Source organism: Giraffa tippelskirchi, chromosome 5 (assembly GCF_054371585.1).
Source record: "Giraffa tippelskirchi isolate mGirTip1 chromosome 5, T2T-mGirTip1v1.2.pri, whole genome shotgun sequence".
NCBI classification, from domain to species: Eukaryota; Metazoa; Chordata; class Mammalia; order Artiodactyla; family Giraffidae; genus Giraffa; species Giraffa tippelskirchi.
In genome coordinates, this window is record NC_137279.1 from 133,797,120 (window position 1) to 133,809,512 (window position 12,393).

The 12,393-nt window shown below is 42.3% G+C and overlaps 1 non-coding gene across 1 annotated transcript; it reads left to right on the forward strand.

Moving 5' to 3' along the window:
• Positions 1 to 3,417: 3,417 nt before the first annotated feature.
• On the forward strand, positions 3,418 to 3,567 carry LOC145508090 (small nucleolar RNA SNORA62/SNORA6 family). The gene has a single exon (XR_014055352.1). It is a non-coding gene; the product is annotated as a small nucleolar RNA SNORA62/SNORA6 family (small nucleolar RNA).
• The last annotated feature ends 8,826 nt before the right edge of the window (positions 3,568 to 12,393 follow it).

Here is a 12,393-nt window from a genome sequence, read left to right on the forward strand (position 1 = left end):
AAGCCAGGACTAGTGAGTTCTCATCCCATCTCATCTGTGCTTCCCTGACTCTTCAACAGGTGCCCTTAAATATAAAATAGAAATCATCTCTGTGGGATAGTTTTATAGCAGCGATTAGGTAAGGAAGGATTATGTTGGTAGAGTGATTAGTATATACAAAGTACTCAAGCAATGTTAATACCAAAATCATTACCATCATTAGCATTTTTACAAAGCAGAGAAGTGATCTTGGAAAAGTCCTTTAACCTCTCTTGCCTCTTTTTCCTTATCTATAAAGCCAGAGTTCAGATAAGATTCTCTCTAAGGTCATTTCTGGCTATAAAACATAAACTCATGAAGAGTTTTATAGGTTACAAAGTACTTTTGTGTACATTCTCTCATTCATTCTTTGCTATCCTTTGGAGACAAGTGGTACAGTTTCCCATTTAAAGATTAGGAAATAGAGACTAAAAATAGCTAAGGAACTGGTCCAAAATAATTTATGTCAATTGATAGAAAAGTCAGGACTTAAACCCTGGTTTTCTGACACTAAAACCATATTCTTTTCCATGCTAATTCTACCCCTTAAGCTGCCTGCATCGACCCCATGTTTCCCATTTCTAGTGCCACCATCACTATTCAGACTCCTATTGACTTATTTATTTACTTACTCACTCAACCAATATTTGTTGAATGCCAGGAACTGAGACAGACATTGAGAATATAATGGTGAGCAAAAAAGATATATTCCTTCCCTCATGGAGTCTATGGTCTAACAGAGGAGTAAGAGTGTCATGGAAATAATTATTAGCTTAGATCATGGTAATGAAATGCATATAAGAGTCTGAAAACATGTAACAACAGGATTTGGCCTATGTTAGAGAAGTCTGTGAATGATTCCCCAAGAAAATGACTTGAGTTATTCCCAAAGGAAGAAGGGTGGTAAGAAGAGTCTGCCAGACGAATGAACAGCATATGCAAAGGCCCTGATTTGGGAGGGAGCCTGGCACATTCAAAAGAATCAGAGAAGAACATTGCAGGGAAAACTACAAGAGTGAGGAGCAAAGTGATTCAAAATTATGCTGGACAGGCAGACCAAGACAAGGCCACATAAGGTCATAGCAAGCTATTTACCTTTATCTTAAGAGCAGTGAGAAGCAGTAAAACAATGTGATCAGATTTTAATTTTGTGAAGACCATTCCGGTTGTGGTGTCTCCAGGATGTATGGGGCAGGGCAAGTATGGATGTAAATGGATGTTTGGGAAGCTGTTGCAGTGTTCAGATGAGAGAAGACTGAGAGAAGCTAGGGAGGTAGCAGAGATGGAGAGAAATTGGTAGACCAAGTCAACAAAGTATTGTGGTGGAGTAGATACAAGATAATTTTGAGGTTCCCAATTGTTCTTCCTGCATCTGCTCTTTTCAGTTTATGAGCCATTCCGTGTGCCACTGCAAAACAATCCATCTTTCAATGGTTTTTCCTCCAAAGAATACTCGCTGCTCATTTTCTATATATGGTTTTTTCCTGTTATCTAGAATTCCCTCTGTTCTCAATATATGTTCAAATTATGTCCATCTTAATGCGATGCTGAAGTCCATCCTCATTCATTAATAATCATCCAGTATTTGTTGAACACTTACTATATCCCAGGCATTGTTTTAGGTGATAGAGATACAGTGGTGAGTAAAAAATATTCCCTGACCTAATGGAACTTTTGTTCTAGATCTCTTTGACTCCCTCTCTCTTAGAAACCATATCATACAAGTTAGGGTTGTCTTTTTTTTCTATTTGTCTCATAGTAATAATCTTGCCTCCTCAGATAAAATTAAACCTCCTCAAAGCAAAGATGAATGTCTTCGTTGCCTTCCAAATTCTCATCACCACCTGCAACATATAAGAACTTAAATGACTCAAAAAATTGGTTGTAATATAAAAACTTTATATTTTTATCACTGAAGACAAAATGCTTTCACATTCACTATATCATTAGAACATCTCATTAGGAATGTGTTGTTGCTATTATTAATATTATTATTACTATAGGCTCACAATATCTACCGACTAAACTGTAAGCCTAAGACTAAGTCTCTTCCCAGTCCTAATTCTGGTGGGTTGTCAATAATAATTATTTCACAACTGAGAAGCTACATGTAAGATAATATTTCTTTGTTAGAAAATCCAGTTGCCATCACTGAAGAAGAATGGGCATTTGCTGACAGTAATCTAAAATAACAGACATCAAAGGTATGTAAATCCTCATTTACTCATCTGGCATGCTACAGGGAGGCAAAGTTCCAAAGGAAAACCTCCCCATAGTTTCTCCATCTCACCTTTCAAGATAGCCCTTCTATTTTTGAAACTGTAATTTTTACTTGTTGGGAGATTGTCCAACCCAGTTTCAAGCACACTGTGAACTGGTGCCCCAGACTCAGAAGGCTTTCTGACATCCTATCTGCAATGGTTAATCCATCCTCAGTTCCCCAGCCTATGGAGAACAAGGATAAAGACAGCCCCTTTTACCCAGATTTAACTTTGTGGAAGCCAACAGAATAACAGACTTGGAAAGAAAATGAAATGTAATTGTTGACAAAGACATGTTTTTCCCCTTTAGAAACAAACGTTGAAACTCAGTGTGTCAATAAAGCCTCCACATTTTCTTCCATCACATCTAATATCTCCCAGTGACCTGACTTGATTGAAGGTTTTGCATGAATCTTAAATGAGAGCAGAACTGAAAAAGCTCTAGGAATACCAGACACCTACAGTTGCCACACTTCATATTAAATAACTGAGCAACATATGCCTTAAGTGGCATATTGCTTCATATTTTTCTAGAGAAATATTGGAGTTAATTATCAGGAACTTAAAGAACAACACAAAGAGCCACATTAAAAACTATAAGGACTCCAAAAGTCTATGAAAATTAATTTCAGAGGCACATGTTTTAGTAGAATCTATTGTGGCATGAGGCTGAAAAGTGAAAAGTCATTAAATATAGTGTTTTACATATGTAGTTTAACCATTTAAACTCATCTCCAGTTTGGCATTTAAATTGCTAGCTGATTATATCATTTTCATGGACACATTCGGAGGTGTCTACTTTTGCCCTATTTTCTGGGAATTTCTGCTGTTCTTGGCTATAGGTGGTTAGTCCACAGGTGCACATTTGACCCCAGTTGGGTCAACCAGATTCTTTTACTGGGTATTTGGAGCTGAAACCAGGAGAATATTTATTAGACTCTATAGGTGCCTAGTCATATAACACATAGTTTCTTCATGTTATCTGAGAAAACAAGAAACCTATAGGGAGTTTGTGGGAGACGGAGAGAGAAAGAGGGAAAGAAAGAGAGAGGAAGGAAGAGGAGGAGAAGGAGGTGGCAAATGAATATATAGGAACAGAAATGAGAAATAAAGCAATATTTTTAAGTTTCTAGCTCCATCTGCACATTGTTAGAGCTCGGAGTTGAAGCCACTGGCCGCTGAACTCACAAGTATAGACAGTGTGCTAAATGAGGAGCAAGTTTTTCGCTAGCACCTCATGGGTCTCTGGCCGAAAGAATGGACTTTGATAATAATACTTGTTACAAAAGTATAATTTTAACATATGAGAGCTTTAAGGAGAGATGAAGACATTTAAAAAATAGCACCTGTACTTTCTTCTGCTTTTCCCCAGTATTTCTTACTCTTCTCAGCCATTATTTGGTCTTTCTGTTTTGAGACTAACTTGATGTATCCTGTTGTAAGAGCCTAAGAAGGGAGCTCACTCAGTGGGTCTGATGTGGTGAATTCTCATTTGGGAAGTCCTGCACACATGTGGCACCATCGCCTGTGAACATGCATGGGAGGTCATGCCTGATCTCTGCTTCTACAGAGATCCTGAGCAGACTGAAAAGAAAGAGCAGGAGACAGCTGAGAAGGCTGTGACCAAGGAGGAACTTCAGGGTGAATGTCCCACTCCAGCTCCAGAGTTCACTGCTGCTCAGCCTGAGTTGGTGGACTGGTCTGAAGGCTTGCAGGCATCTTCCGCACCTATTCAGCAGTTCCTCGCTGCAGACTGGTGTGCTCAGCCTGCCACTGCAGACTGGTCTGCAGCTCCCACTGCTCAGGCCACTGAATGGGCAGGAAAAATCGCTAAGTGGTCTTAAACTGTTTTTTCACAAACTCTTAAAATGGAAATTCAGTTGATGGAAAATAGTTTCTTTAAAAAAAAAGTATCTAGTTCCATTCTTGTCCTAGAGTCTGGCTGCATTCCTACACTTGGGTTCCATGAGACATCCTGGAATTCATAACAAATTCTCTCCTTTTTGCATAATGAGGTTCAAGTTTGTTTCTGTTGCTTGCAACCAAAGAGTCCTATACAAAACTCTATAGTAATCAAATGCAGCCTGGTCTAGAAGGCCATGCATTCATTTATTCCATAATCATTTGCCAAACTGCCAAACCAGGTCCTGAGAACACAGCCATGAATTAGTCACAATATTTGACTCTAAAAACTCATGTTTAGTTGAGCAGGCAGAAAAATACCTTTGGGAAAAAATCCACAGTGTAGGTAAATATACAATGTAGGTGATAGATTCAGTGATGAGGAAATGTATAGTGAACAGTGGGCATTACCAAGGAAGGGGTAGTGAACTTGACCTGGGGAAATCAGAGAGGGCTGTTCAAAAAGGGGATGTTGACAGGAAACATTGAAAGAGGTCTAGTGCAGGCAAGGGGGAAATCTTATCCCACAGAAGGAAGGACACTCACAGACAGGGCTGAAACGGCCTGCGGTATTCGGGTGCCTGGTTCAGTGAGGAGACCAGCTGATGAGATAGGGGAGATGGATCACAAAGGGTAGTGTGGATTCTACATGAAGCATGTTAGGTTCAGGGCACCTGTCTCTATAGAGAACAAGCTCGAAGACTTCGTTGCCCCCTCATTAGCCCTCTCACTTTGCTGAAGATAAGGAGATGGCACTTGCCTCACTTTTCAGGTAAGAAAAATGAGGCACTTTGCAGATGGCAGGACTGACCCCTGAGGTCATCCAGGAACTCTGAACTTAGAGCTCAAAATAAGGCTCTGTTCTTACTCATAGTCATAGAAAACCTCCAGAGAGGATGGACCTGAGAAAGTAATCCCAAAACTCTAGAGTCTGGGGAAGTAAGGGCTACAAATTGAAAACTGGGTTTCTTGTTTACAAAATTATATAAAATGACATTAGGATATATCTCAATAGAAGAGTCCTTTTGGACATTTCAGTAAATGCTTTTTCAGTATATCTGGTTTGGAAGGCAAATAGGAAAGAAAAATAGGAAAATGTTTTGGGAAAACTGTTGCATATGATGAAGAGAACCCCAAAATATCATGGGACTGAAAGTTAGGAAGAAAAGAATGAAGGACCAATTTAAAGACAACATAAATGTAGACAATAATGAAAGCAAAGTTAAAAAAAAAAAACACAAAACTAGGTAGATTGTATATTTGTTCAGGGGGAGCAAATTTTGCATTCTCAAGGCAAAGTTATACGAGGATTAAATGAGATAGAATCAACACCCAAAGCAAGATATAAAAAAACTTTCCTGGTTCAACTTTCCACTCAAAAGATTTAGTGGAAAAAACACTTTTAAGAGGGAAACAGAGCAGGTGGGACTAAGAGTTTCCCTTCTTAACTGTCCTAAAACAATTATTGATAATTGCCTGTCCTGAATTACATTATTTCATCCTAGAGAACCAGATGGTCGAAGCTAGTCTTTTATTTGGAGGATTTAGTGAAGTTCAAACAAACTTTGCCACCACACAAAGTTTAATAAAGTCAGAAGTCACAACTAGTACTTTCTCCGAGGCTCTCTCAGGAGCTCTAATCCAACAGCTCTGGCAGGCTGGCCTTTGTGCCTGGCCTGCTGTCTTTTTATGTTGGTCCTTGATTGCAAAATAGCTCCAGCTGTTGAAGAACTTATTAACCCTTTCTCATTAGAACTGTATGAGAGAAACAGAGCATCCCTCTGGGCCCACTCAGCACTGGGTTAACTAAATCTCATCTTAGAAAGGTGTTCTGTGCCCAGGAGTGTTCAGCATGATTTCTCAAACCCACCCAACCAAGAAAGATTCTCCTTCCTAAAGTGAAGTCTCTGTATGCTTAGTTGTGTCTGACTCTTTGCAGCCCCATGGACAGTAGCCCACCAAGCTTCTCCGTCCATGGAATTTTCCAGGCAAGAATACTGGAGCAGGGTGCCATTTCCTTCTCTCAGGGATCATTCTGGACCCAGGGATCAAAACTGTCTCTTGTGCCTTCTGCATTGGCAGGCAGATTCTTTACCACTGAGCCACCTGGGAAGCCTTCTTCCTGAGATCTTTCTCAAACCTTAATCTGCATCTGAATCACCTGGGGATCTGGTTAAGCCACAGATCTGATCAGCAGGTCTAGGGTGGGGCCTGAGACTCTGCATTTCTAACATGTGCTGATGCTGTGGATCAGACTTTACAGAACAAGGTCTTAGAGGGTTCCCAAAGAGAAGCATCTGAGCAATCACCTGAGAAACTGAAACCCTGCAGCAGGTTAGGACAGGTGAGTCCAAAGCAGAAATGAATATAGGATTAGAAACTTTTATAAAGCTTTCCTATCTACAGCTGCAACAATATCCCCAAAACAGTGACTTTCACAATGCGCCAGCTGGAGGTTGAGATAATCACAGGACTTCAGACGTGGACTTCATTGCCAGGGCAGATAATCACACCCGAAAAAGGGGAAGAGAGCCAGACGGCATTTAAATCTCTGGGCAAATGTGACTTGCAATTTATTATCATGTGAAAAGCATAAGTGGCAGCAGCATTGTGATTTTTTTTTTTCAGGATACAGAAAATTTGATAACGTCTGAGTTGAGTTATCTCCTGCCAGCGTCCTCTCCTGCTACTGTCCCATCCTCTGCGGACCTGGAGGGGCTTCCTCATCTTCTACTATCAACGGGGTCATGTGTGATGACACAAGTTAGATAGAAAGATTATGAAAGGAGCGTGATGGGCTGATGGACCCTCTACACCGCAAGAATAACGTTTGGAACAACGGACGATTATTATCCCAGAGGTAGTGTTGCATTTGGTATCCCTCTGTTCTTGTTCAGAAAAGGGAAGGTCACAGAAATGGTGATGGAGAAGCAGATTCAGGGGAGTGGCTGGGAGGCCAAGGCCCATGTCCTCTTGCCATCTCGTGGAGCCTTCCTTGGCTCCGCATCCAGGGCCCGTCCTCCTTGCCAAGAAAGGTGTCGCAGCGCATAACATTAAGAGGCTTGGCTGTCTTCAAGGGTTTTTTTGCCTTATTACCAATCTGCCTTTCTTAGAAAAGGTCATGAAATGGACAGGGGATGCCTCATCTTCGTTATAATCCACTGTCTGAAACATTTCAATTAAGCTTCAGATCAGGCCCCAGAACTGAGGCTGTTTTAACGAGGGGAAGTAATGACCTTCTGTTGCAGGTGTTATCTGGCACACCATCAGCTTTGATTCTTCTTGATCTTTCTGCACCCTTTGATAGCCGGGATCAAGGGTTCTCTTTATATGCTTCAAGCACACTGGAGGACTTTCAGGGACTCCACTGACATGGTTTTCATCCCTGCAGTCTTAGCCGAGCTGGTTGTCACCGGCAAGTTCTCCACGCTTGTTCAATTTATCAAAGATTAAAAGACAGCTGAAAAGACAGGGCCTATGTGCTAAACTGTGAGTGTCCGCGTGTGTTCCCAAAGCAAGTGAACGTCAGGAGGATTCCTCGGAGACAGGGGGATAACCCCTTTGATGCCTGCTCCCCAGGAGGAAGGAAGCTTCACAGAGGACGTGAAAGCAGCTGTGTGGGCATGGTGGGTTTAACGGGGCATACACTGGGTGTGTGTGAACATGTGTGTGTGTGCAAGTGTATCTGGAATTCAGATACTTTTGAAAGTTGCACTTATTTTATGTTGGCGAGTTCTGGCATTTGTGAAGTTTCATTTCCTTAACAAAGGCGTGGATATTTTAAGGAAACTAATCCTTTTGGTAAGGATTTATCACATTTCTCATTCTGGATAAAGGACAGGAAAGACAGATAAAATATCTTCTTTCCTTCCAGTATTGAATTTCAGAATTTTGAATTGAATTTCTGAATTATTGAAATTCAGAAGTTTCCAGAATTTCACTCATGTTACTTATTTTTAACAATTCTTGAGCCCTCCTATGTGCCAAGCTCATTGTCAAGCTATAATGGAAGGGGCAGCCATCAATGAGACAAATGATCTCTGCCTCCAGGAGTGTATGGTCTGTTCCGAGAGACTTACATTCAAAGGCAATCATGCAAATAATTGTTTACAGTAAATGTGAATACACCGTGCAGGAGAGGGGCAGGTTCCTGTGGGCATGTGGGTGAGAGGGTGTGTGTGTGTGTGTGTGTGTGAGGGCATGTGTAGAGGGGGCATGTGTGCCTGGTCTGAACAGTCACATTTGGTGCATGTTTGGGGGAAGAGTGAGGTTGTCAGCTGGCACTGTGGTGCTGAGGAAGGGCTTGAGAGAAAAGTGAAGGCATCTCTGCCAAGATGAGGGTATTAGCAAGTGCTTGTGGGCATGGATGTCAGGAACAAACAGCCTCTTGAGATTTCACCATTTACTCCAAGAAATCACAGTTAAATATCCACACACTTTAAAAAAAAAAAAAGAAAAAGAAACACTCTATTAAAGTAAGACTGACATGTAAAAGTCTGTACACATTTAATATATACCAACTCAGTGGGTTTGGAGATAAGTGAAGACCTGTAAAACCATCACCACTGTCCAGGTCATAGATTAATCCATTATGTCCTGAATGTTCTCCTGCACCCATTAGTAGTAGTAATAGTAGTAGTCGTCATCGTATTGTTCTTAGTATTTTGTCTGTGAAGCAAGAACATTTACCATATAATCTACCCTCTTAGAAAGAGTTCAGTCTACAATGCAGTATTGAGAGCTATGGGTGCTATGCAGTATAGTAGGTCTCCAGAACTTATTCATCTTGCATAACTAAAACTCTAGACTCTTAGATCATCACCTCCTTGTGTCTCCTACCCCCAGCCCCTGATAACCACCATTCTACTCTCTGCTTCTAGGAGTTTGGCTATCTTACATTCCACCCTATAAGGGAGCTCATATACACTTCTGTGACCTGAAAGATGGAACAGCCTAGAGGCTAAAATGCTCAGACTCCAGATCCAGAGGACCTGGTATAATTCTGAGCTCAGTTGCTCACTAACTGCGATCCTGGGCAAGGGACTTAGCCTCTGTGTGCCTCCACTTCCCCAACTGTAAAAACAGGACTAATGGGAGTTCAGACATCATGGGATTTATCTGAGGATTAATGAATGAACAAATATAACATGCTCCACACAGTACACATATGTGTTTGCCATCCTTAGGCAAAGGAAGCCAAAATGGTCCTCTCCCTCAAAGTCACATCTCATCTTCTCCTTACCTCCTTACCAGCTGTGAGGACAGCTTTGGGGAGATGGCCCCCTTTCTGGGACCCAGGCACAGGTCCTGCTGCGGACCTGCTGCGGACCTGCTGCCTGCTTCCGGTCAACTGCATCTCCTGCAGTGAGGACTGTCCTCCTGCCAGGACATTGAGGCTCCCAGTGCCTTTTCACTCCTTAAGCTGTTCTCACTTGCAACCGGCCGGTTTATCAGGAAGGGTATCAGCAAATACTGTGTGCTTTACTGCCGTTAGACAGCACTGGCATTGAATTGAAAAAGCCTTAAAAATGGCCATCAATCATTTGATATACGTAGGCAGTGATCTATATTGATACGGCTCCAGCTACCATCTGAAATGGTTTGTCTTTCATTTTACCCTTTATATGAGGGTTATTACAGTGCATGCCACTTACAACAGACATGGTTATTATGGACAATTGGTTATAGTGGACAAAAACTGATTTCCCAAACCAAACATATTAAATCCAATACATTTTTCATAGGTTATAACCGACAGAAACCTTGGTTTCGGCTGACATTTTCCGGGGACTTTAATGACATTACTATAGGACTCCAAAGAGGGAAAGGAAGGATGGCAGGTATCAAAATGAGACCAGAGAACACCAGAGGTTTCATTTCTGACAAAATAATTATCCAAGGGTGGGAAGCTGTTTTGAAGTTAACCCCCGCAGTGCCCAGGCTCAGGCGGCCAGGTGTCTGTGAGCAGTTTCTCTGCACATTGCCGCCCCAGCCATGGGCCTCCAGATGCTGGGTATGGGGTAAGCCCAGGAAACACACAGCCTGCCCAACACAGGCCTCCTGGAAAACAACTGGGACACAACTGGTCATGTCTTGTCCGTGAAGGTCACCAAGCCAATGAACATTTTTCTTCTTAAAATACTCAGGTCAACAGACCCCCCCTTAAAGGAGTATTGAAAAAGCTGAGAGGGGTAGAAAGATAGCATGGCTCAGCACAGCAGTGAGTTCTCTTTTCTGGGACTCTAGGCTTGCCACTCAGAGATTTGGGCTCAAAGATCAGCAAAATTTACTAGTTAGATGTCAGAACTTCCATGCAATGGAAGGAATGCAAGGGAACTTCAATTCTGCCATGCCTCTGCTCGCCTTTGACGCAAAGCCCACTCCTATGCCATTTCTGTCCTCCCCAGACACAGAGAAAATAGGTCACACTATTCACAGGTGGAACAGATAAAAGTGACCATCACTTTGCTCACTCGGAATGGGGATGTCTCAATGGCGTAAGCTTTGGAGTCAATCAAACACGTGTTTGAATCTTCCTCTCCGCTTTATCATCATGTCATCTGAAGCAAGTTTCTCAGCCTCAGTAAGCCTCATTTTCTCTTCTGAAGATTGGGTGGTGATGCCTACATCACAGGATGTGAGGCTGCTCTGAAGTATCCTACATAAAGGCATCTAGAAAATTCTGGCACAGGGTCGGTCCACTGGAGTAGCTGGTGCCCCTCCTCTGTCGTCTCCTGGCTCCCTCAGTGTTCCTCTAGTCTGTCCTGTGCTGCCCCTTGTCTCCTTGTCTCTCTACCTACCCTCACTCTCACTATGGCTTCTGAAAAGAATAAGGCCTTCGTTCACCTCCGTGTCTGGTTCCAGAGCAGTGCCTGTGAAAAGGTTTGTCCAGTGAACACATGGATGTTAGTTTCCTTTTCCACTGAGATTTCTTCCCTCCAAGGTGATTAAGATCTTGCATTCAGGGATTCTGTTTAGGGTTTTCTCTCCAAGACTTTGAATATGATGTTTCCCCGTTTAAAAAGAAACAAAAAAATTAAGCTGCTACCACTCTGTTCTGAATTCTTTCTATTGTTCTAGTCTCCCTCTCCTGCTCCACCTGGAGGAGGCTGGTCATTTCTCTCCCCCAGAATTTCAGCTTTTGTCAAGTTTAAACTCCCTACTTGTCCCCATCTTGATCACCCAGGCCCTGCTCATCAGAAGTGAGGGGGGAGCTCACTGAACATAGTGACCATCACAGAAAGAGTCTGTACCAGAGGCAGAGCGCTGGGCCCAATCCTGAGACCTGTGTCCTTAGTCCACTGACTTAAGTTTCTCAGCCTCACTTCCTTATCTGTCCATTGCCCTGCTCTCTCTGCTAAGTATGTGGGATCCAGTGATAGAGCCCATGGGAAACTACTTCGAAAGCTATAGAATGCTAGGCAAGGACCTTTAGACAAAATTACAAATAACATTTACCCTTTAAGGGTGCTATTTGAATTCTTCACCTCTCAAGTAACTCTTAGAACAAATGAGCTATCAAGATCATTTTAACAGGATTGAAATCTGAGGAGTGACCTCATACCCAGGTGGCTGTAGACATTACAAGCTCCATTCTGGAGGTAACATGGCCAGACACACTCCTCTGACCATCCATTTCCACCCTTTCTGCATCAACACATTCAGCAAAAAGTCTTCCTCAAATAATCTGAACGAGGTCGGTGCTCTGGGGAAAGACATTACTTGGGCCATTGCTAGAGACATGCTGCTTGAACATCTCCCCTACACATACCGTTCCTCTTCTCCCCTCTTCCTCCACTCCTACCTCCAGAGCTTCCACTACTCACCACAGCTCTGTAACTCAGCAGAGACAAGAAGTCATGAGTTGAAAATTATCATTTACCTCTGTTTCAACATGGGTTGTTAAACATAAAATTTAAATGTTTTCCTAGGTTGGTCACTATTAAAATGTTTCAATTTGTGTGAGTTTTGCAAACACATTCCCAACAAATGTCAATAGTGAATTCTTAGACATTTTCATTAGGTCGTCCTGCTTCTGTGGCTTTTCCCATGGGAAATAGGAGGACAGAATTAAAAGTGAAGGAGGGCCCTGGAGCTACAGCTCTGCCCCTCACTTGCTGGGTAAACTTGAGCAAGTTACATACCTCTCTGTGCCTTGACGTCCTCATCTGTAAAATGAGAATAATAAAAATAACAGTACCCTCTGCAAAGA